We start from the raw sequence: 22,820 nt of genomic DNA, 5'->3' as shown, positions 1-22,820 counted from the left end.
CATATGAAACCTTCAGAGCCAGACCCACATCCAGACTTAAATTGTGCAAATCAGCCGCCTCGCAGACAGAGTCTACTTTTAGCTATAAAACACCGTCGGTTTGGATATGCCAACACTGAGCACACCCGTGTGTCTCAAAGGACACAAGTGTCCCCATAAGTTCTTTATATTCCAAGAGAGACCAAAAGAGTTACATTCGCAGACTCTCTCCCACCTAAAATCCACACAACCATTTGTTTTGTCAACAATTAAGCAGCAATTTGCGTTCTTCCTGGGTAAGAGGCAGCCTCCTGCAGAACTGAAAAAATTGTTTGACACTGTTTCATTCCACTTCTGCTGGCAGCGCTACCTTTCGCCTCATCTACTAAAAAAAAAAAAAAAAAAAAAAAAAAAGCTGAAAAAATAAATTGTTAAGTCATGCTTTTCTATTTTAAGGCATTTGCTGTAACTGTACAAGGCTTTTTTCCCACGGGGGGAATAAATGAGAACCATGAATCACATCAAACTTACCTAAGCAAAGTGCAAAACAATTCTCTATCCTGGGATTACAGAGTTGCAGACTCCTGACCCTCACTTTGTAGAGTTTAGGCTACACGGCCTTTGTAGCACTAAACCTATTTCCATTGGAGATGAGGTGTTTTTTTTTAACCAATACCCTTCTACTCGTGACAACCCTTAGCCGTGGGTACAGTTACACTACACCATGACAACTCTTCACGGGAAACGGGTAAAAAAAGCTTCCTTGCACCCCAAGTTCCAAAACGCATTTGAATTCCCGCATTTTAACAGACTACCGCCCGTCAAGTGAATGACAATAAACAGCGACGTACGCGTCCTTCCAACGAGATGAGCACCAGCCAAAATGACTTACCCTCAGCTCTTTTTCCTGAGGTTGAAGCTGTGGTCTGGCTTGCGTCTGAGGTGGGCTCAGACCCTGCAGGCAATTACCTGGGCTCAGCGGTGGGTGGGAAGGGTGCGACGACGCGCTGACCCTGCCTCGGAGCTCACCCCGAACAGCGCTAACCTAAGAAAGGCTGACACAGCTTAAACTACGCTCAGATACCCCAGAGGGGGCAACTCTGGGGAGCAGAGCAACCCCTACCAGTTTCAAAGCCCGCTGACATTTTTTGTGATGCCAAACTCTGAAAATCACAGCTGGCGTTGAGGGTCAGGTACCCCCGCGCTTGAAACGCGCAACACTTGGTTACTTTTCAATCCTGGCCTGAACTACAGCCTTGCAAAAAGCGTAAGTCTCTAGGATTTCCCACCCCTCGTCCAAAGAAGTAGAGAAGAGAAAGTGGGGATTTAAAGGGAAATAAGTTAAACCTCAGAGCATGCAAAATGAATTCCCTAACGAGAAGGGTCTTGCCACATCCTCGGTATGGTGTCCCGGCTTGAAAACATGCCTTGTTTTCTAAGCTCATTTATTTGCAAGAAAAACTCAGCAACTAAAGTATGTCTTAAAGAAATCCCTGGAAAGGCATCTGCAAGCAGTTGCACTGAAACTTCACTCGCTGCTGAACGTAATTCACGGCAGAGCGAAACCCTGGAATCTCTGTGAGCGTGGGGTACAAATAGCTCAAGGAGGTGTTTGGTACGGAGGAAATGGTGATGCTTCTTCCATTTCCCATGAATATCATATGCACAACTCCAGCCATATGTTGTGTTGAATCTGCCACATTCTTCGGTGGTGGGCACAGATGTGGACAGATCTGACAGATCAGGGTCTTAGGGTCACACAGGAGTAAATTGGGGGCAGATGATTTGAGAGTTACAGCTTATTTTTAGAAAAAAAAAAAGAGGGGGGGAAAGATTGCTAAGAATCTTTTCTACCATGTGTCTGAACAAGAAAAGCATTTATCTCACGAAAAAATAAAGCAGAGTTTCTCTCAAATAAGGAGTTGTTTTTAAGGGGCTAAGGAAGATTTTTCCATGCGCTCTGCGGATCACAGGTGCTGCAGAAAAGCATATATGTTGCCATGTCTTGCCGTGTTTCATTAACGGCTATTATTTTCAAACAGTTTCCAACAATGCTCCATCTTTGCAGGCGCAGAAGCAACGCCTTTGACAAATAAGCAAAGTTTCTTCCCAGTTGCCTGACTTAAGCTATTCTCTGGTCGTTCCTCTGATTAGTGCTATTTTGCTTACGTGTGCGCTGAGGGTGATAAAAGACATTGAGGAAATGGAAAACCCTTTCCCGAGAATATAATCGCTACTAGAAGGCGGAACGAAAAACAAGGAAAAAGAAAGTCAATGTTAATTCAAACCCTTTAGGTCGCCAAAATACCACAAAAATGCAGCAGACACACTTCTGCACATCTATTATTTATGCTCATAAGAGCCTATTGCGCACACGCACACGCGCTCTCTGCCTCCTGCTGCACAACGTTTAATGGCAGAGAGTGAGGGTGAAGTGTCGCATTACTTCATCAGTCCTACAAACTACACTGCTCAACATTTACCAGTACACTATGGGGCTCTGCAAAGCTAAGGCAGAATTCAAACCCAAACAGCGTTTGCCAAAGAAGCACAAGGAGAGTTCTACAACGCTGCCTGCCACGGTACAGGGACCTCCCTTTCCAAGGCTGCTTTAAGAAGCAAAACAGAAGAAAACCCTGGGCCAACCGGGATGGCGAGGACAAGATGCTGATGGCAGGAGCGTCCCGGCCAACCTGGACACCTGAGTCTTTGCATTATGGTCACACCCCGTCATTTGTGGTGGATTTTTCCAGGTTATCAGCTCAAATTACTGACGGTCAGCCCGGGACCCTTTTATTTGCAGCAAGTAGAAGCTTACCCCGGAATATGCCATGGATATGAGCATTCCAACCCAGGCCCCAGACGTGTTGGAAATTGCTTAGAGAACAATGTCACCCCTTTGCTCCCCGAGCCGAGGGCTCTCCTGGGCCCAGGCAGGAACGGGGTGAAGCTGCTCCTGAAAGCATAGCTGGAGCTTTTCCATTTCCTCTTATGAGTCACTGAGGGGTTGTAGGTGCGATCAGTCATAGGGCTTTTTTCTGTGTTTTCCTTGTCTGTTTGGCTAAGAGTTAAAGGCCCAGGTTGATACAGCCTAAACTCTACCAGTGTCCCTGCACCTCGAGGTTCCTCACAGGCTGCTTCTGGGTCTCCAGCGGGGTCACACCAACTGGAAGAAGGATTGAGATGGGGTTGAAGCTGTGTGACGCTGGCCTAAAACTGCATGAAGCACTTAGTGATTAACTTGTTGGAATGGGGATCAGAAAGCCCAGCTTGTTAGGTGAATATGAACACTTCAGCCCAGCCATCCAAGCTCCGGGCAGGGGTCATGTCAATTAAAGCCTTTCGTCGATTGTCTGAGATCCCCAGTGCTGAGAAGTGTGGCACGCAGGTGGAGAGGATGGTATTTTGCTGCTTGCATGCTTTGGGGTCTGCTTGAGCTCATCAGAGCTGCATTTTGCTCAAAGACCTAGCACCTAGCATGGTAGACCAGCCAGGATGCTGGGAGAGCCAGGCAGAAGATGGGATGCTACAGGAGGTGTAATCACTTCAAACTAGCTTTTCTTTTCTGTGGGATTTGTTTTCACCTGGGTCAGCTCCCTGACTTGGATAAGCACAGAAGTTTCCAGACACGAGGCAAGGGACTGGAGCAGATACCCAGGGTGAGGAAAAGGTAGGACCACCACTTCCATAGGGAATATGATTTTATGCTAGATTAACACAGTCACTTAACTTGAATTTGCCCCTATAACTTGGTGATTCAGAGCAATTCCCAGCATGCAAACAGACAACCAGGAGCTTGACATTTCCCTCTTGGAGAGACATTTACCCCATGCAGGGCAGGCAGAGACTGGGCACTTGTGGGTCAGAGCAGTACCATCAGCTAACGGCAGCGTGACATGCAGCAACGGGCAACTTGGAGGCTGCAAAGACATGTCTGGCTGCCGTAGCTCTGAGGACACACCTAGCAAGCTGGGAGTCCATGAATTCCTACTATCCTCTGCAGAGCAGAGCCACGTCCCAGGAACCAGAATCATAGAATCATAGAATGGTTTAGGTTGGAAAGGACCTTGAAGATCATCGAGTTCCAACCCCCCTGCCATGGGCAGGGACACTTCCCACTAGATCAGGTTGCCCAAGACCACGTCCAGCCTGGCCTTGAACACCTCCAGGGATGGGGACTCAACAACCTCTCTGGGCAACCTGTGCCAGTGCCTTACAGCCCTCAGAGTGAAAAACTTCTTCCTAATGTTCAATCTGAACCTGCCCTCTTCCAGTTTAAAACCATTCCCCCTCGTCCTATCGCTACATGCCCCAGCTCTCCTGTCGGCCCCGTTTAGGTACTGGAAGGCCGCAATCAGATCTCCCCGGAGCCTTCTCTTCTGCAGGCTGAACAGCCCCAACTCTTTCAGCCTCTCCTCATAGGAGAGGTGCTCCAGCCCTCGGATCATCCTCGCAGCTCTCCTCTGGACAAGCTCTGGACAAGCTCTGGACAAGGTCCATATCCTTCTTATGTTGGGGACTCCAGAGCTGGATGCAGTACTCCAGGTGGGGTCTCATGTTCTACCCAAACTAAGATTTGGGAGAAAGGTTGCTCTTTGTTGGTGGTTTTCCTCCCTGACCACTGGTTTCAATTGCTTCTGTCTTACCAGTTGTTTTGCAGCACATCAAATAAGCAAAGTTCCCCTAGAAAGCTGTGTATCAATGATTTTTTCCCTCCACTTGAAAAACAGACTACCAGCCTTAAAATGCATCCCCTGCTGGCAGAAGAAGAGAGGTAACATTTTACACACCCTCATCTCCCCCGTCTGCTTGTGCCTCATTACTTCCATACGTGCGCAAAAAACATCACAAAAATATAGGACTTTGCAAGATGGTCTGATCCATCCCTTTGAGTGCAGGCAAACAGCACTTCACAGATGTTTGCCTGGTCTGTTTTCAGAGCCCTGACTGGAGACTCCAGGCAATACCAGCTACAGCTTCACTCGCCTTCCCAACAGGAATTTTTTTCTCATCTGAGTTTCCCAATAATAATCCAAACTTCCCTTCCTCTCTGCCGTGCAGCCGAGATGCAGAAAGCAAACTTCCCGGGCCCGGTGGGATAACCTGCTACCTATATGCTGTTTTCTCTATTTTCCTTTCTGTACAGTAAGAGAGGAGTAAAGAAGCAGAAGGGAAAGGGGAGAAGAGAAATGGAAACCATGACAGGAGGGAAACACAGGTCACGTTTATGGGTGACACCCAACTGCCTTCCTACTGCAAGTCTCACCCTCCAAAGGCAGTCCTGCTCTGTTAAGAGCTGAGGGTGGACGAAAGGGTAGTTCAGCTCCAAGTCTGCCATAGGCTCCCTCACAGGTCTTAAAAATTAGTGTCCATACTTGAGTATGTCTCGGTTTGGGTCAATCTGCTGCTTTGGAAAAGAAAAAAAATCTGCTTCACAGGACTGTTCAAAGCTTAAATGAACATTTGCAAAGCTCTAGGAGAAATGAGGTGAAGGGCGCTTTCAGAGAGACAAAGCATTATCACCATAAAGTGTAATCTTGATGGTTTTTAAGGGCAAGCATCAGCTTCCAGCAGTAATCTTTAAAGCAACGTCCATTATCCAGAAAATCGGCTTTCAGCTAATGGTGTGTTACAAGTCACACTTGGTAAAACTCCGTGCTTATTTTCTTCCTCTTTTTCCTAAAAGCACTTGGAAATCCTGTGACAGCTGCCTGAGGGGAACAACAGAGCCCGGCTGGCCGCAGGCACGGAGAGAGGAGGAGGAGCGTGGGCCCGCCGCACATCAGGCGAACCTCCAACCAGGGCACCACAAACGGCTTGTGATGCCTCCATGGGGCAGAGATCTCCCCCAGCCACATCTCCCCCAGCCTGCAGGGCTGGTTTGGGGCCAAACACTCTGCGTTAGGGCTCTGGTTGGAGATGAGGGTCTGTCTGAGGCACCTCCTTACAAGGAAACTAGGGCAGCAAAAGGCAGAAGGGGTTGGTGTTCTTCTAAACGGGTTTCTTTCAGTTGAGACTCCCTGGAGAACCACGTTATTCAAAATAGCTCGAGCCAAAGTGCCCAGAGAGGGGATGAAAGCCCACTTAGCCAGGCTGAGCCCTTCGGCATCCTCAATGCATTTATTGCTCCTCTTCCTAGAGATCACGCTCTCCCCGGTGAGGAAGCCTGTGGGGATCACAAAAAGGTCTCATGGGAGCAGAAAGCACCAAATCCTTGAAACACCATTTCACAGCCAGCAATGCACAGCTCGAAGAGCACAGTCACCGATGGGAAAGCAGGAACCTCCTCACCGTGGCCACGTGGGGCTGGGACTCAGCTGAGGAATCTTTCTTCTTTCTTGGCGAAAAATATGTATAAAATGAGAAAAAAAGGGTTTCTTTTGCCCGAATGAAAACAAAATTGCTCTTCATTTTAAAATTTTTGTCATTTTATGCCATGCTGCCAAAAATGTCATGTTAACTTTTCTAGAAACCAACCCTTTTAAGGTTTAGGTTGCCAAAAAGCAATGGAAGCAAAAGGTGGTTTTTTTCAGCTTTTTAGAAGCAAAGTCTCATGGGGAAAAATGAAAATTTTTGCTGTGATTTTTTTCCCATTTTATTTACTTTACTAGAAAATAACTTTCTACTGGGAAAAATTATAAGCAATCGTTGTGCGGTGACTTGTCCAATCTTTTCATGGATTTGCTAGAAATGCAGCAGAAATAAAAATCTCACCCATACCATGACAGGTTTCTCCTGTTTTCTGGAAGTTTACGGCACCCCAGCAGGGACGGCTTTGTTTTTAAAAAAGCAGCAGCTAAACCCTGGATTTGAAGCCAGCTGATAGAGTGATCTCAGAGGAAATACCACCACTTTTGTAAAGTGCTATTTTGCTTTCTCCCTCCGCGTTTGGATTGAATGGTTTATTTATGATATGAGGGAGTGAAATACTTTCACTTTTTCAAATGACAAGCAAAGTCTTGGCTGCAGAGTGAAGGTAACCTGGTTTCTTCCCAGCTCTCCCAAGGATTACTTGGGTAGACTGGAAGAAGCTTTGCTCCGTAGCTGCAGCAATAGCAGGGTGAAGACACTCACCCAGGAAATCCCAAACCATAACATGTACTCAGTGTCAGGGTAGATCTAAAGGTCAAAAATGAAAAGCATTTTCCAGATTGCATCCCATTCCCGGCTGTAGCACCCCTGGGCCCTAATCTCCAAACCCACTGTCTCATAAAATTTGCAAGCAGACTGTGAACAAAGGGGGAGCTGCAACGAGACCTCCTAAAAGCGCAGTAATCCCAACTCCCAGTTGCAATGTAATCCGGTGTCTACTGTGGCTGCTGGACGACACTGGAAAAAAACAAAACGGAGGGGAGAGACCCCAGACATTTCCAGCTCTTGTCTGGGTGAGGAAATCCCAGCTGCTTCGTGCAAAGCCTCTGAGCCTCAGGGACCTCAGGGACTTGATCTGAAGTCCTACTGCCTGTTTGGCCCAAGAATCGAGGAGAGGAGAGTAAAAGAGCCAATGGTTTCAATACAAGGAATGACCAAGCAGGCCCCTGGCTGGAAAGGAGATGTGTAAGGGGAAATATGATTTAGGTGTACAAAATCCTGGGCTTGGGCAAGAAGCAGTTGTTCGTTACCTCTTCCAACACCAGAATTGTGGTTGCTGGAGTGGGATCATCAAACAAAACTAGCCTGTGGCTGGTTCAAAGCAAACACAAGGAAATATGTTGGATGGTTCAAATGCAACCTTAAGTTAAGCTGTGGGACTGCCACAGGATGTATAGTCAACAGGCAATGCAGGTTGAAGGGAGAAGTTCAGGAAAAAAGAAAAAAACAAACACTGAGGGTCATTAAGAAAGACCAAACCACCTCTAGTTCAGGAGGTCCTTGGAGAGTACTTGGAGAACGAAGGGTTTTTGGAAATGTCCTACATGCTTGCCATACACCTTTCCCCTTCTGTTCATAGCCTGCTTGCAGCCTCAGTCAGAGACAAGGTCCCAGATCAGACAGACCAGCAGGGTGGCTACTTCTTTCTGAGATCAAAATCCTGAAATGCCTCATGGAGGCACGCCCAGGCCTTAGCTGCCCTCACAGCTGGAGATTCTGCCACCGCCTCCAGAGAAGCTGCCCGACTCCAAACAAAGCATGATGGAGAGCTGACGTGTGAAAGACATACAGCTGCCATGACCTACTTCTCTGGCAGACGTGGACCTGCAGAGAGCCAGCACCAGTTTCGTGACTGACAGCTTCACAAACAACAGATCGTTTAAAATGAACCAAACCAACTATTGGATTTTCCGCATAGTAGAAGGAACTCCTTTTTATTTTTTTGAAAGGGCAGCAAGAAAACAGCCCTAAATATGAAGAAGACACCCAGCCCATAGGAGCACAATCTGCTAGAAAACTCTCCACAGGCACACACATCCCTGCCTCTCCAGGGTACCTTCAGGTCCTAGACTTTATTGTGAAACCATGCAGGACCATGCTGGGGACCACAAGGATTAAGGTTTTCATTGCCTTTGTGTGTATGGGTTGGAGAGAGAAGCAGATGAGATTAAAGTTTTGACTTCTTTCCAGTTTAAGGTTTCCTACTGCAATTGCAAAACAGGATTAGCAGCCTTAATATACAGGAGACCAGCGCAATCCTCCAGAAGCATCTCAGATGCCATTTTTAACTACAGATGATTATCCCGTTGCTATTCTGCCCCAGGTCCCAGGGCTTCCCTCAAGATCCCTTTCCCGAAGCCCTGTGAAGGACTTCCTGGCACCCCTGAAATTCAGCGCTGACCTGAGTATGTCATGCTTTGCCTAGCACATGAGGAGAGGAGCAGGAGAGGAGCAGCAGCTTATACATGACGCAGCTTCCAACAGGGCTGGGCCATGGAAGGCTTATAAAACGGTATCAGCAACAGCTTGGTAGAAAGGAGCCATGTTGGTGTCATTTAACACAATGAAAAGCATAATTGGTTACAGCTGACAAACACAGAATTGCATTAAACAGAACATTGGATCCTGGGCCATGGTTTACATCAAAGTGTCAATCTCAATATGGCAGTCCCCTAAAAATGCCGCTTTTTCTGTAAACCCTCAGGAAACATAGCAAATCATGGCAACATGTTTATAGTCCTCAAATGCCACACAAGGAACCTGATATGTATCTTTTATGCTGGGATATACTGGAGGGCGTTTCAGCGCGTCCATACTCATTTTCCAAATACATTGCACAGCTCCGTTAAGCCTTCCTGAATCTCTCAGAGATCGACTTTTAGCTGAAGCCACGGAGTGGACAACCCTCGAGGCCAAACTCCCTCAATAAAAGTGAGATCACTTGCCTTATCTCCATATGTTGTTTTCTGTCTTCGAGTCTGGCGATCAAGGCTGGAAAAGGCAGCGATGACACGCAGATCTTTACAGCCTGCCCCTGAACTTCGACGTCTGCTGCTGCCATATAAACTGATGGCTGCCCTTGGACTTTGGCACTAACTTGACACCAGCAACCGCAGTAGAAGGACGATATTATCTACGTCCAAACAAATGTTTGTTTCTGTGCTTACGGTGGCTGGAATTCAAGTTATTCCAAGATGGTTTGGGGTTTCTGCACCTATTTACTCGCTGGGTCCTTTGGGGAAGGGGCAGGTGGTATCTGGCACCGCCAAGTCCTGGTGCTAACCGAGCCCTCCCGCTGCTTGCAGCCCCTTAAGGCGGAGGGACAGGGGGAGAGGACACTTGGGTTGGGTTATATGGAGAAGGCACCTTCAACACAGCCAAAAGCCTTTTTGATAGATACACCAGGTCTTGCTGCACACCCTGCCATGTTAGGAAGTTTCATGAGAGACAGAGCTTATGAAACCTGGTTTCCTGGGAGGTTTGTGGTTTAGATTCTCCAGTGTCTAATACTCAGGCTGAGGTCAAGCTGAACCTCTTCCGGGGAGGCTAACAGAGTCTCTTTCCTTCACCCAGCTTGAGATTTTCATGATTCTGGTTAGCAGTTAGTCTTTTTAAGACTTCAGCTCTGTGCCAGTTTTCCCTCCAAATCTAACAGGTCAGTGGAAATAAGGACAAACAGACAGACAGCATACTTGCATAAGGAAAACAAACTAAAAATTCACAGTTTAATTTTCAACTTCAGAAGAACAGAATTACTTACAGCAGGAAAAAACATTTTAAAAACTCAAACAAGCTGTTTAAAATGATGATCCCAATTACCTACTCTGTAGATGACCTACTATGATATCAGCATATCTTCAAGGTTTCGAGATAAGGAACTACAACACAAGGTAGATCTTTACAGCAGGGTGGCAGCACCCTGATTTCATTCGAAGTTCTGGTTTACTACCATGCGTACTCGATCAGCCTTGCAGAAAATAGCTTTCAGCTAACTTTATTAAAGAACAAACAAGAAGAAGAGTCAACAAAACCGTTCTCTAAGTTTTAAATACCAGGAGGGGAGGAAGTTTTATTGCTTTATGCTACTACATTACACAGATACAACAACAGCTGTCAACAATAATATTATCTGTATTACAGCAGAGATCCCAACTGAGACTAAGGTCTCATGTGCTGGACACTTGTAAAAAACAACAAGAAACACACTGTAAGAAACCACCCTCTGAAGAAAGTCAAGACTAAGTAGGCAACTGGGAAAGAAGGGGGGGAAATTAAATGACCCCTGCTTTTACAGACGGGAAACTGAGGAATGCACAGGATAAGTGACTCGCCAGAGGCTGCGATAAGAAGTCTGTGGCAGAGCCATAACTGAGCCCAGATTTTCCAAATCAAACTCCCATACCATTCAAATCCAGTAGTCCACTTGCCTCTAAATCAGCCCTAATAACGTTATGGTTGGATCTCACTTGTAATCTAACTGGAAAAATCAGAAGCGGATACACATTTCTTTTCTACTTTTTTAAGAGCACTCTTATTTAGTCCACGCCACATTTTGCTCAGGACTGTAAACTCTTCATAAAATGGGTCCTTTGTGTCTAATTTTCTCCACTTAACCCAGAGGCTGCATTTTTAGGTGCTGTGCCAGACACAAACTGGTTCCAGCGACTGGGCACCCCCCTTTTTTCCTAATGTTCCTTTACATGCTCAGGGCTAACAAACCTGCTCCCCTCCTGCTCCCTCCGCAGCATCTGCAGGAGAGACGGGAACATTTAACACAACTCACATGCTCCCGGCGCGCCGCTGTGGACGGGAAGCTCCTGAACAAATGCCACAGCTTTGTAACGCAACATGTTGGAGGAACACCTAAACTTACGCGGTTAACAAGAGTCAACATGATAATTTGGTGTTAGTCAGAATTACCACGGTTGGCTTACCCGTTTTTCAGCTTCTCCTGTTCTAAGCTGCCTTAGTGGCCTTGATTCATAAAAGACATAGATCTACCCGTTCCAAATTGCCCCTTCGTGTAAATACTGTCAGTACAAATAAAGTAATTACTGTCAAACCATCTGAAAACGATCAACACGCTTCGCTGCGAAGTAAGCAAAGTCCATAACAAGATAGTAATTTGCACCTTTTTTTTTTTTTTAATTTGAGGAAAAATTCACTTTCTTCGGTGCATAAGTTAAGCATGGAACATATTATTTAATCCTAATGCAAATCACACCAGCAGGAAATGTCGTAAAGAAAAAAGTAATCTTCTGAAGGAAAAATAAATTATCGACCACGTTAAGAAGGAAAGAAACATTCTCGAATAATTTCTTTCTTTGTTGGTATTGGCTGGCAGCATAATCCTTCCAAGTAAATTGTAATTTCCAAATTAGATTATACATTATGTCATATTAGTTTTATATTAGAAAAACAAACTGACTGAAAGGAAAAATGCCAAAGTCGACTTGCCTGGTAATGTAAAATTTTTGTGTTTCTACTGTGAAATGCTTAATGTTTCTTTCATATTTTTTTTTAACAAGTTTTGCAGCAAACATAAAACCTAAATTAAGGCAAGATATTTACTTTACCTGACCAAGCCCTCTTTGAAACATAAATAGGAAAGGAAAGACCGAGCATTTTCAGGACACCATATAACCATAGCAACAGCTATCTCTGTGTATAAATACAGATACGGGCATGGAAATTTTTATGAGTTATGCATCAATCAAGAATATAAGCACCTATTGCACTCAGAAATATCTTATATATAGTAAAAAATTAAACCTGCACAGGTCAAGTGATGTAAAGTCAGGAAATGCCAGAATTGAGAATGTCTGTGAAACTTTTGCACAGCTCTTTGCCCGTCTACGTTATGCAAGAGTCTTTAAATACACCGCCTTCTATTTGTTTTTTTCACACAGCCCCTGCTTTGGCCGCTGACCAGGATGGATGCTGTTTGCTCAATGTGCGTTTATAATCTTCTCGAGTTGCTGCTTGGTCCAAGCCTCCTTTACAACGTACTTCCCGAACCCTGCATCCAAGAGGGATTGCAAACCTGCTTTTCACGCGCTGGGCTTGCACTTCAGAAAACCTTAAAATACCGCTAAGCGGAGATAATGCTTTAGCTTCCACATATGTCAAACGAGGCGCAGAAGCATGGGGTGACCTAGGAACAAGGCCATGTGGCATCAGGGAAGAAAGCAAGGTAGGTACGGGGCCACGGGGAAGAGGAGGCTGAAGATGCCTCAGCACACGTGAATTGCTGAGAGCGATGAGTTGCAGAATGTTTTGAAGACAAACATCCAGGTGTAAACATGGAAATACTGTAATTTCTTCATCACCTGCTAAACTGTCCCAAATTACTCTCACTACAATTTTTCAGTAAGTTTCGACAGTCGAAAACCAATTGTAAAAACAGTCTATTAATCCTGGGTGCTGCAGGAACCAAAAGCCCACCAGTCTGTTTACCTGAGCAGCTGGCTGCAGATGCTCGGGAAAATGGACCACCTAAAGTGACCCCCCTTCACCTCCTCGCCTGCATTTCTCTCCCCTTCCTACACAAGGCTGGATACCTCCTTTTTCACTTCCTTCTCAGCCTGGTGTGGGGGTACCAACACTCAGGGGAGACCCTCTGGTCTCAGTCCCTCAGCCCAAAAGTAAAGTAACTGCAGAAAAAGCCCAGCTTGGACATTGGGCGGGGAAGATGTGAATACTCCCCTTTGGGCAATAATTTTCGTAAATGGAGGCATACACGGCAAAAATCATTCCCCATTTATCAAATTTCTACTGAGCCCATGCAAAGTTTGATTTTTTCTTTTCAGTGACTTTTTTCCTGGCCAAATCCACATGGTCTCTTGCAGACAGAGCAAAATCCCACCTTCTCACAAGCATGGAACAGTTTGGACTGCTCCCTAGCGAGCAGTGATGTCCCTTGGAGGAGCAATTTCTTTTCTCTCTCAAATGACAGTATCATTTGGGGTACAATTTTCTTGGGGGGCGATTCTAATCAGCGTGGAAAACTTCAGGCTGAAAAGAGTAAGTTTAGGAAAGCTGGAGGCAATCAAAGCAAGGATCTTACTGGGGAGATTTCTGGCAACTCTCCCATGGACATAAGTTCCTGAGTAAGTTTTAGTGTGTCCTTTCTCACATGCATACACATGAACACTTTGCTGAAAGATATTACCGCTAACTATGAAGTTCTGGAGATAAATGAAAGGAAAAGAAAATACTTTTTTTTTTCCTTTTTTTTTTTTTTCTGTTTTAGTAATGGGAATACTCTATTCTTTTATGGCATTTCCAAGTTCAGATCAGCTGACAAATAGAAAATACTTAGATATTAATTAAAGAAACCAAACAACAGAGGATGGAAAGTGCATCTTTTATACATACAAAGGGAAAACAATCTATAATAGGAATGGAAATGTAAGAAGAGAGATGTGTGCACCCCAATCCAGCAGACTAACAGTGCCTATGAACCTGAACAGCAATTACTTTGAAACAGTGTACGTTCAGCATCCTAAAACTACCTTTGCCACTAGACTTCTCCCAAATGACAAAACCACCAAAAACTGACCTAACCTTCCCCTGTTCCCAGAGGAATGTCTGGACATGGAATCATCTTAGATGTTAAAAAAAAAAAAAAAAAAAAAAAAAAATTAGACAGAAATTTGGCCTCTAAACACCATTTTGAACTCATGTTTTGAATGAACCAAAACAGAGGTTTAAATGCAAGTTCCCACTTCATCTCAGCTACAATCTCACTACTCCCATAATATAAGACCATAAAATACAACAGGGTGGTTTTAATTCTAATATATTTTTATATCATCACAGCTACAGCAACATTACCATTATAAAACAGACAGATGCACAGACATGTCTATCTCACTTCCTGCAAAGGTTACACTTACAAGCTTTTTAAAAGGAGCCAAGAGATTGTTAATAGATGTACTAACGTGGTGGTGAGCATGAGCACTGTGAGGTATAGACCATTACAAAGCCCTTAGTAAAAGGTAGCTCCAAGCCCTGATACTACACAACCTGTTGGCTTCCATAGTGATTTATAAACTTTTTTTGAAACATCTATTAATCACCTTCTAACCCCTAGAAAACACTTCTAAGTGGATTTTTCATAAGAAGCAACACACACATATAATCGGGGTTTTGTATGACACTGTCATTGATGGTAGTGTAAAGCAAGCAAGGAGCCAAGCTCCATGCTACGTAGCCTCGTTTGACTTTTGTATTTGATCACATCTGATCATGGGTGTCATGGTGCACCTATTTGGACAGTTTATTCCCAGTTTGGTCTTATTGCGCTAAACCTCTAATGATTTACACAGCCCTGGTGGTCTTGCTTAATCTGTTACATATATTGTTTGCATTTAGATGGCTAGAAATGGTTTACTAAGGCGTAACCCTGTGATTATGTCACGTTTCATGAAAGGCCAGAGATATTCTTTTCATCTAAACATCATCACAATGACGTACAGACCTGATAAGAGAGTTTGTAAGTCATTTGGTATGGGTCTGATCTTCCCTAGCTTCACCCATCTCAAACTTGCACAGGCAGCCTGAACTTCTCACCCAGAGCAATAGAGAGGGACTTCACGGAACAAGGAAAAGAAACACTGCCTTTGCATTTACTCTTTTCCATCACACCTTAAAAGAGGGGCAGCTGATGAACACCCAAGTCTGCAAGATGCTTTGTTTCTTGATTCCTTACTCCACTAACCCATGGGACTTCCTCTCCCATGACACCACCAGGTCCAGGAGTCCCACTGGACATGAAAAAGGGTGACATTCTGATGGAAATTATAAGAAACTCCTCCATGATGTAGCAAAGGCACGTAACATGAAAGATATAACCCTTCAGTCTTCTATAAAGCAATATCTAATCTACGTGAGTGAGAAATTTATTTCTCTGACATCTTGATACAAAATTATCTGCTATGGATCTTTGAACTTCACCGCTACTATTGGTCTCGGTCAAAGAAAGGACTAAATGGGTCATGACCCGACACGGTGGGTCTCACCAACCCACCCTCTCTCTTGCAGGAAACCAGTATTTGGCGTCGGTGTGAAGTGTCTTTTCATGTTTTCCCTCCCAGGCCTGACCCCAGATATTCCTTTCTGCGATGACATTCCCAGAGAGGCAATAGATGTAGGATCTGGTTTACACACATTCGTCAAAATTTCTTTTTTTATCTTTTCTTTTCTTTTTCTTTTTCTTTTTTAACCCCCTTCTTAGACAAAGCTAACGGGGATTTTGCTGGAGGACCAAAATGCAAGTTCAGGTTCGAAACTCCATACCCAGAGCACAGCCCTTCACAAAACCTTTTGTGACACAAAATGCAACCAGCGGCTAAGGAGGGGGGAAAGAATAAAAGCAACAATTCAGAAAACCAAAGGCTCTCACAATGTCCATAAACCAGCAGTTTCAAGAGAGTCAGAGTCCCAGCCGAGAGAGACAAGACACACATACACGTACATACACAAAGAGTCCTGGAGACCACGTCCAGAATGATATAATTGGCTTGCAGGCACACTTCAATCGCTCCTTCATTTTGTAGACTGCCATTATTTAGCTTAATAGGAACTCAAAGAAAGGAAGGCGGAAGTTAAATGAAGTAACCTCCCACCCAGCCCTGATGTATTATACTGGCTTCCTTTATACTGGCTCATTTGTACCTATAGAAACTGTTCTCAATGACACAGGGACCAGGGATTATTATCAATAAAGAACCTGACTTGATCATAGTCACCCATTACCATGAATGCTACTCAACAGCTTCTTCTATTAAAAAAAAAAAAAAAATTAAAAAATCCTTTTTAGCGCAATATTTGTTGCCACTGAACTCCACTGGAAATAAGTATACTGCAAACATCTGCTTTTACACACAGCCTTTGTGCTGCGATTTCAGAGGAAGCCTGAAAGGCTTAGTCCAAGGTTGTTATCTGGGGACACATTATTTAAATGAAGATCTTTAATACACCATGTCAGAAGGCCATCTTCATCTCTGTGATTCCAGGGAAGTGGAGGCGCTGCACTGCAAAGAATTTGGCTTCTTACCTACATAAAATAAACAGTTTCAATGCCTGTAGGTCTTAAAAATAGTAGCGAGGGTTCATTTTTAATAATCCTCAGTCTACTATTTCAATAGCTAGACTACACATTGCATCTCCCTCCACGTATAATACAGCTGCTTTATGTTGGCCTTCTAACTGTTCATTATTTTTGTTTTTACAATAAGAAATTTATGGAAACAAATGACCCTTTCAAAGTGCCGATCTGTTAAAAGAAATAGCAAACAATCCCAAAGCCACAGAGACTCTTCTATTGGCACAAGAATGGTGGCCCTTAGTCATTTCAGGCCCCAAATGAGATAACACTTTGAAACAACATTCATTAATGTTTGAAATCCCAATACAGAGCAATTTAATTCAACCGGCTTTGTTCTTTAGAAGAAACCTAAAGGGGAAGGCGGGAAGGGTAAAAAGACAGCTTAAGTCATATAAACTTTCACCAAAGAACAAATCAAAACATCTGAGGTTCATTCAATAGGGCTGACTGGCCTCGGCGAGAAGACGACAAACAAAGAAGCATTGTATTGTTCCGCGGAGTGAGGTTTTTCCAGGAACATCCCGTCAGATGCTTTCCAAGCGAACACCATGCAGCTGAGAGTAGGTGGATTTGAAACAGCATAAGATCAATAAAAAAATCCAGCTTTCCATTTCACAGGAAGTCGACTGTTAAAACAGTAATGTACTTGTCCGTAGCATGTAAAACAGAAAGGCCACACAGAGGTTGGGCGTCGGGTTACGGCTCAATGTGCCTTAATAACATGGTACGTACATACTGAACATCTTCCCCACCCCACCCTGAAAGCTTCAAGAGCCAAACGGGCCAAGCATTTTAAACAAATGAACACGCATAATCATCTCTAATAAAAGGCAAAATCCAACCACTTTTTTCAAAAGAAAAAAAGGATCCCATTTCCTCTGTTAGCCTTGCAAAGAGCTTTTTAATACTGCATTTTGTTACCCTATCTTGAAGTCCCAGGGCTCACATACAGGGGGAGCAGAGGGCATCAGTAACGAGGACGTTACTGACTGCGCCCTTAGAAAAGGAAGGGATGGAGAAGGCATCAGTGTGACCCCAAGTATTCCACGGGTCTTCGATGTCTACAGCTCTCTTGTTTTTCCTGTGATTTGTTACTCAAAGTTAACAGTGGAAAGAGATCTGAATAAAAAGCCCTGATTGAAATGGTCTTTGCATGCATCCACATGTGGACCAGCAACATGACAAGAATGAATGGCCCTGAATGGCTGCTGCATGCGGTATGATTCAATAGGGAATGACTTCTCAAATTGGAAGAGATGACTGAGATGGGATGTGGTAGAGTTTGGTGGGACCCTGGCCACAGTGAGTAGGGATGAGTTGTTTACTCTCCTTTCCAGCACAAGTCCTGGGAAACAGAGAAGGAAACAGCAAGAAGCGGACTGAGAACAAATGAAAGCAAACAGCTCTTCCCCCAGCACCTGGTGAAGGTAAGGAACTCTTTGCTTGGGATGATATGAAATGTATGCGGGTTCAAAAAGTGATCAGCAAATTCATCAGAAATTAGAAAAACCTCCTTAAATACAAGACATCACCGTTGCCTGATGTCCCTTTGAGCAATAAAATGCTGAAGGTTAAAAGAGTGGTGCTGGAAAGTCATCCCCAGATGCTTGCCCTCTTGTAGTTTTTCTTTGGCGTACCTTGTTGACCACCGTCAATGGCAGAGTATCAGGTTGGAGAGACCTTTGGCACTACCCGGTATAGCCCATCTTACATTATGTGAACTATCAGAGCAACTGCCTGTGTGTGTTCCTAGCCCACAGCAAACATGAAGTAATTTGGATTAATTTAACCCACCCAGAAGGAGGTTTAAGCTCGGCTGAATCATCTCACATTTGCCAGCGGTCAAAACACATATGCGCAAAGTTATCTCAAGTAAGCCACCAGGAGCCAAGGTACTGCCGAGCCCCGTGGCACTGCCCATCGACTCCGTATGTTACAGAGTTCTCTCTAGCCTCAGAGGATAAGTCTATCTCTAGACTTGCTTGTCTGTTTAAGCTTCCCACAGATCCCACCAAACCCACAATGTTTCAGTCACAACCTGATCTTTGGGGTGTACCTCCCAGCCAAGAGATCAGAGTTATCCCAGTTGAGGCTGACAAGGTTCTGACTGGTTCAGGTCTTGGCCGCGCCACTGGTTTGGGAAGTAAAGATTTTCCCAGGGAGGTAAAAGTAGAAATCAGGTGAAGCAATTCAGTTTTGCCTCGTTGGCTGGGCAAACCCAGCAGCTTTCCAGGTTAATTTCCAGTTTAATGTTTACAGATCCTTGCTCGGGCACCAAGTTCACGGTGAGCAAAACCTCTGGTTTCAAGAGGAATGCTCAGCATTGCTGCAGCCACTTCTCAAAGGCATATTGCTAGCCCAGCTTTCCAGGTTTGCTACACGAGTAAACGTTCTTGCTTTTGAGGGATTAATCAGACCCTCTCCAGAACTTCAGGGCAGCTTTTTTTCTTGCTCTGGTAACACTGCTGCAAGGAATCCATGCTGACGTCGATAGTCTCCCACAGGAATGCTGCTGCGGGAGCATCTGCAAGTGATTAATAAATGGGAAACGGCAAGACAAAAAGGTTCCAGTTGGTGAAGAGGCTCCAGTGGATGCTCCTGGGGTGTCAGAAGTGTTAAGATGTTACTCAGTCTTCCTATCACTGTTTGCCTGCCTTTCCAGAACATGGGTGTGAAGAACAGCCTGGAGCCATGACTGGGAAAGATCAGCAGCCCTGGGGAGAGGAGATGAAGTGACTGATCCTTCTGTATCAACAGCCAGGTCTGCAAGACCTTGCCTGTGAGTCGCATGGATCTTCTTAACGGTAAGGGGAACCAGATGCTCATTAGTCAAAGATGCGGCTAAGGTTCAACCAATAGCATGCTGGTCTAGCTTCTAACCTGTGGGTTTGGCTGCCTGCGAAATGGCAATGGGAGCCTCTAGCAGGGCTGAGTGGGGAGTTAGTGATTTCAGCACAGATGGATTTGTGCAAACTTCTTGTTAGATTACTTGACTCCTGGCTTCTCCAAGTCAAGTTGGATCCTCACCTGGGGGCAACAGAGGAGTTCAGCTGGCTAACATGGAATCAGGCTAACTTACACCAGAGGGACTGAAATAAAGCCGACATTTAAAACAATCAAAAACCTGATTTTCTCATGGAGATGGATCCTCCAAGGTCTCTGTGGAGGGAATTCCTATTGACTTCAACACACAAGGAGAGCTTAGAGGAGCAGACCCCTGAACCTGGGTCAAAGCAATGAACGATACCCAGTTCTGCTGCAAACGACATAAATCAGCTGCATTCATTCCCAACCAGGCCCTGCAGCATGACCCTTAACCAACCTTTCAGTGAACCTGAGATATGGTTTTCAAATTTGTAATGAAACCTGAAACTAAGTGATTTTCACCTGGCTCTGGCTTTCACAGAAAACATTTCACAGCAAGCTTTATTCCCTAGGTGTGATCCTTTAATTTCTTTGTTAAATTCAACCAGTTCTTTGAACTGGGAGAGCCAAAGAATAACCTGGTGACAATTACCTGAAATGCATTAAATTTGGGGTACGAGTATGAGCTCATCAAAGTCGATAGCTTCTATGGAAGTCCCTAAGGAATTTTGAAGACACACCATTTCAAAACCACGTGCCTCAAAAAAATTAAAAAAATAAAACCTGTGCTAGGTTTTCATGTAAAGGTTTCCACACCTGAGTTGTATCCCTGGGCAGGGAATTATAAGGGAAGACAACAGTAGTTAGGGCAGCCATCAATCATCTTGAAAGCTAGTCCCACCAGGACAGTGCTGGTCTGCAGAAGGGCTTCCGTACGATAGGAAAACCCAAGTCTGGAACAGGTTGTGTGCCATTAATGTGGGCAGCTCTATTTCAGATTGTCTGCTGGCAAAGACTCACTAAAGGTCCTATCTGAAGGAGTGAAAGGTCCTGCTTAGTTGAAGCCCATCAAGTAGCTATGTGCCTGAAGAGAAGACAAAGTGGATCTGCATAGATCTAGCACGAATTAACTTGCCCACCTGCAACACGTGTCTCTAAACACCTAAATGAGTCAGGACACGCAGCACAGAACCAAGGAAAAATCCAACCGCTGGAGCAATATCCTGATAGAAGAGGGAGCAGAAGAAAACCCAGCAGAATTCACCGATCCCAAGAACAGGTGCAACAGACCGCTGAGGCCTCGTGCTCAGTCCCCCCCACTAGACTTCCAGTTCAGGTGGGGCACGTAGAGTGTCCCAGAGCATCACTGAGTGTCTAAGTCCAGGTCCCCAGCGGTTAATTCCAAACCTCCGCAATCTGTGCAGGTGCCCTGTTATCCCCGCAACTGTGGAGGATGAGGGGCCGTGGGTTAGTGGGCACCAGGTTGAACAAAGCCACTGCATTGCTGCTCTTACCCTCCTAACAAAGAGACCCCTGATGGTAGAGTGCAAGCACGAAGGAGACAACTTGGAGGAGAGGTGTGTAACTAAACACCCCTTTAAAGCTCTGCTCACCCCAAAACCATCACTCCGGGCAGTCTTTTGGCTGGGAATGTAACATCTAATGCTAGAGCCATACATGAACTGAGTTACCAGCAAGGGACCTCATACCTTGGTGCACAGGGTGCATCAACAGCCACTGGAGAGCAGAGATGCTCTAGCGTTCCCAAAGCTTCGCATCCCGCTTGGTCTCCAAAGACCTTCTCAATAGGCAGGGTCCAATCAACCACCCTTTGAACCAGGGATCAGCGCCTGTTTTCTTTCCCACTGGGTTTCTAGACAGGTAGCGTTGCCTCACGTTTGATAATACCCTTGTTATAAAGGACACAAACCCGTGATTTACTCTGCAAAAAGCATAACGCTAACTGAAAATAGCCTAGGAAGGATATAGCGTCATACCTAACACTACATTAAATGCAAACTGAGAACCCGATATATTTTAGGAAAATTCAGCACACTCTAGACTAATAAACATTTTACAATATTATTGCACATGTTCGTTTCACTTTGTACAAATAATCATTCCCTTCACATCTAATAAGTCTGCTTGACACATTTGTGGCCTTATAAAAACACCTTCAAGGGTCTTGTTTTGAGGCATTGATCATTTATTTATACGAAGCTCAAAGACAATGACTAATGATTTTGATGGCATAAAAGTCTTCAGCTGTGATCTTTGTCTTGCTGTTTGTTATCTCAGAACTCTAAAATAATTTTAAAAGGAGATTTTATTTTAATGAATGAAAAAATGGCTTTTTTTTTTTTCCTCTGGCAGCAACATCAAATCAATCAAGGTGAAGGAAAAGGCCAGAGCTGTGAGCCTTTGAGTGTGTTTCCAGGGCTGGAAATACAGTGCAACTCGGAGCCCTTATTTGCAGTTTATGTGGTCTACACAATTGCCGGAGGTGCCAGAGGCCGGGAAAGCACGGACTGAAAGTCCGGCTTCCAACCATCACCCGTGGGGACATTTGGAGTTTACTTTATCCACGCTCCAGATACAGAGCTTAGGTCGACCTCACCGTAAATCGTAAATAACTGATATTGATGGAACTAGAAGAGTCTTAAGGTGGGGAGTGTAAATGGGCTCATGCAGCTGAGTACCCCAAAGCTGGTGCACGTTTCTAACCTCGCTCCTCGTTGTAACACCACCTTTTTTTCTTCCATCTCAAAACAAACCTCAGCTGCCCGTCTCTGGTGGGTCAGATCCCCAAGGAGTGTAAGCAAGAGCAGCGTCACACACACCCGTGAAATCAGGTGGATTTAGGGTAGTGAATACGCTTATCTGTGGTGATGATTGTTCCGTGGCGCGTTACGACACAGCGCTCCTGCGCTGACAGAAAGGAACAGTCACCAAAGGTGGCGTTGCTTTTCTAGGCTTTTTTTTCTTTTTCAGCAAGCCACTAAAATGACAACGTTTTCATTAAACTCGTGATAGCTGATCTATGCTCCAGAGTTAACCGAAAGCAGAACCTCCACTCCAGTTATGACCTCAGATACATGTAAAGTCAAATGAGGTGCCAGGGAAATATGATAGAAATAGGAGAATTATAAGCACTTACCTAACAATACAAGCATTCTGAAACCTGGTTTACAATTAAAATGAATATATAATTAACTGTATTTTACTAGGCCCAGATTATGTTCAAAGCACACTGAAGCAGATTAACAGCTTTATGTAACACATGTTAACTAGTTGTCCAAGACAAGGTTTCCCCCCAGGCCAACTCTCCCCCATGCTTTGTTGTCATTGCTTTTAACATCTCATGGTACCTGACAGCACAACACAAAAATGAAATGTCAGAAAATAAAACAGCTGCTAATCTTAAGATTTCTCTTAAAAAAAAAAAAAAAAATCCATGGCATCTGTTTAAGCTACAGCAGTGGGGTCACGTTGC

The sequence above is a fragment of the Vanellus vanellus genome (assembly GCF_965231255.1).
Source record: "Vanellus vanellus genome assembly, chromosome: 5".
NCBI lineage: Eukaryota > Metazoa > Chordata > Aves > Charadriiformes > Charadriidae > Vanellus > Vanellus vanellus.
The sequence above is the reverse complement of the archived record's forward strand: the minus strand, read 5'-3'. Positions refer to the sequence as shown.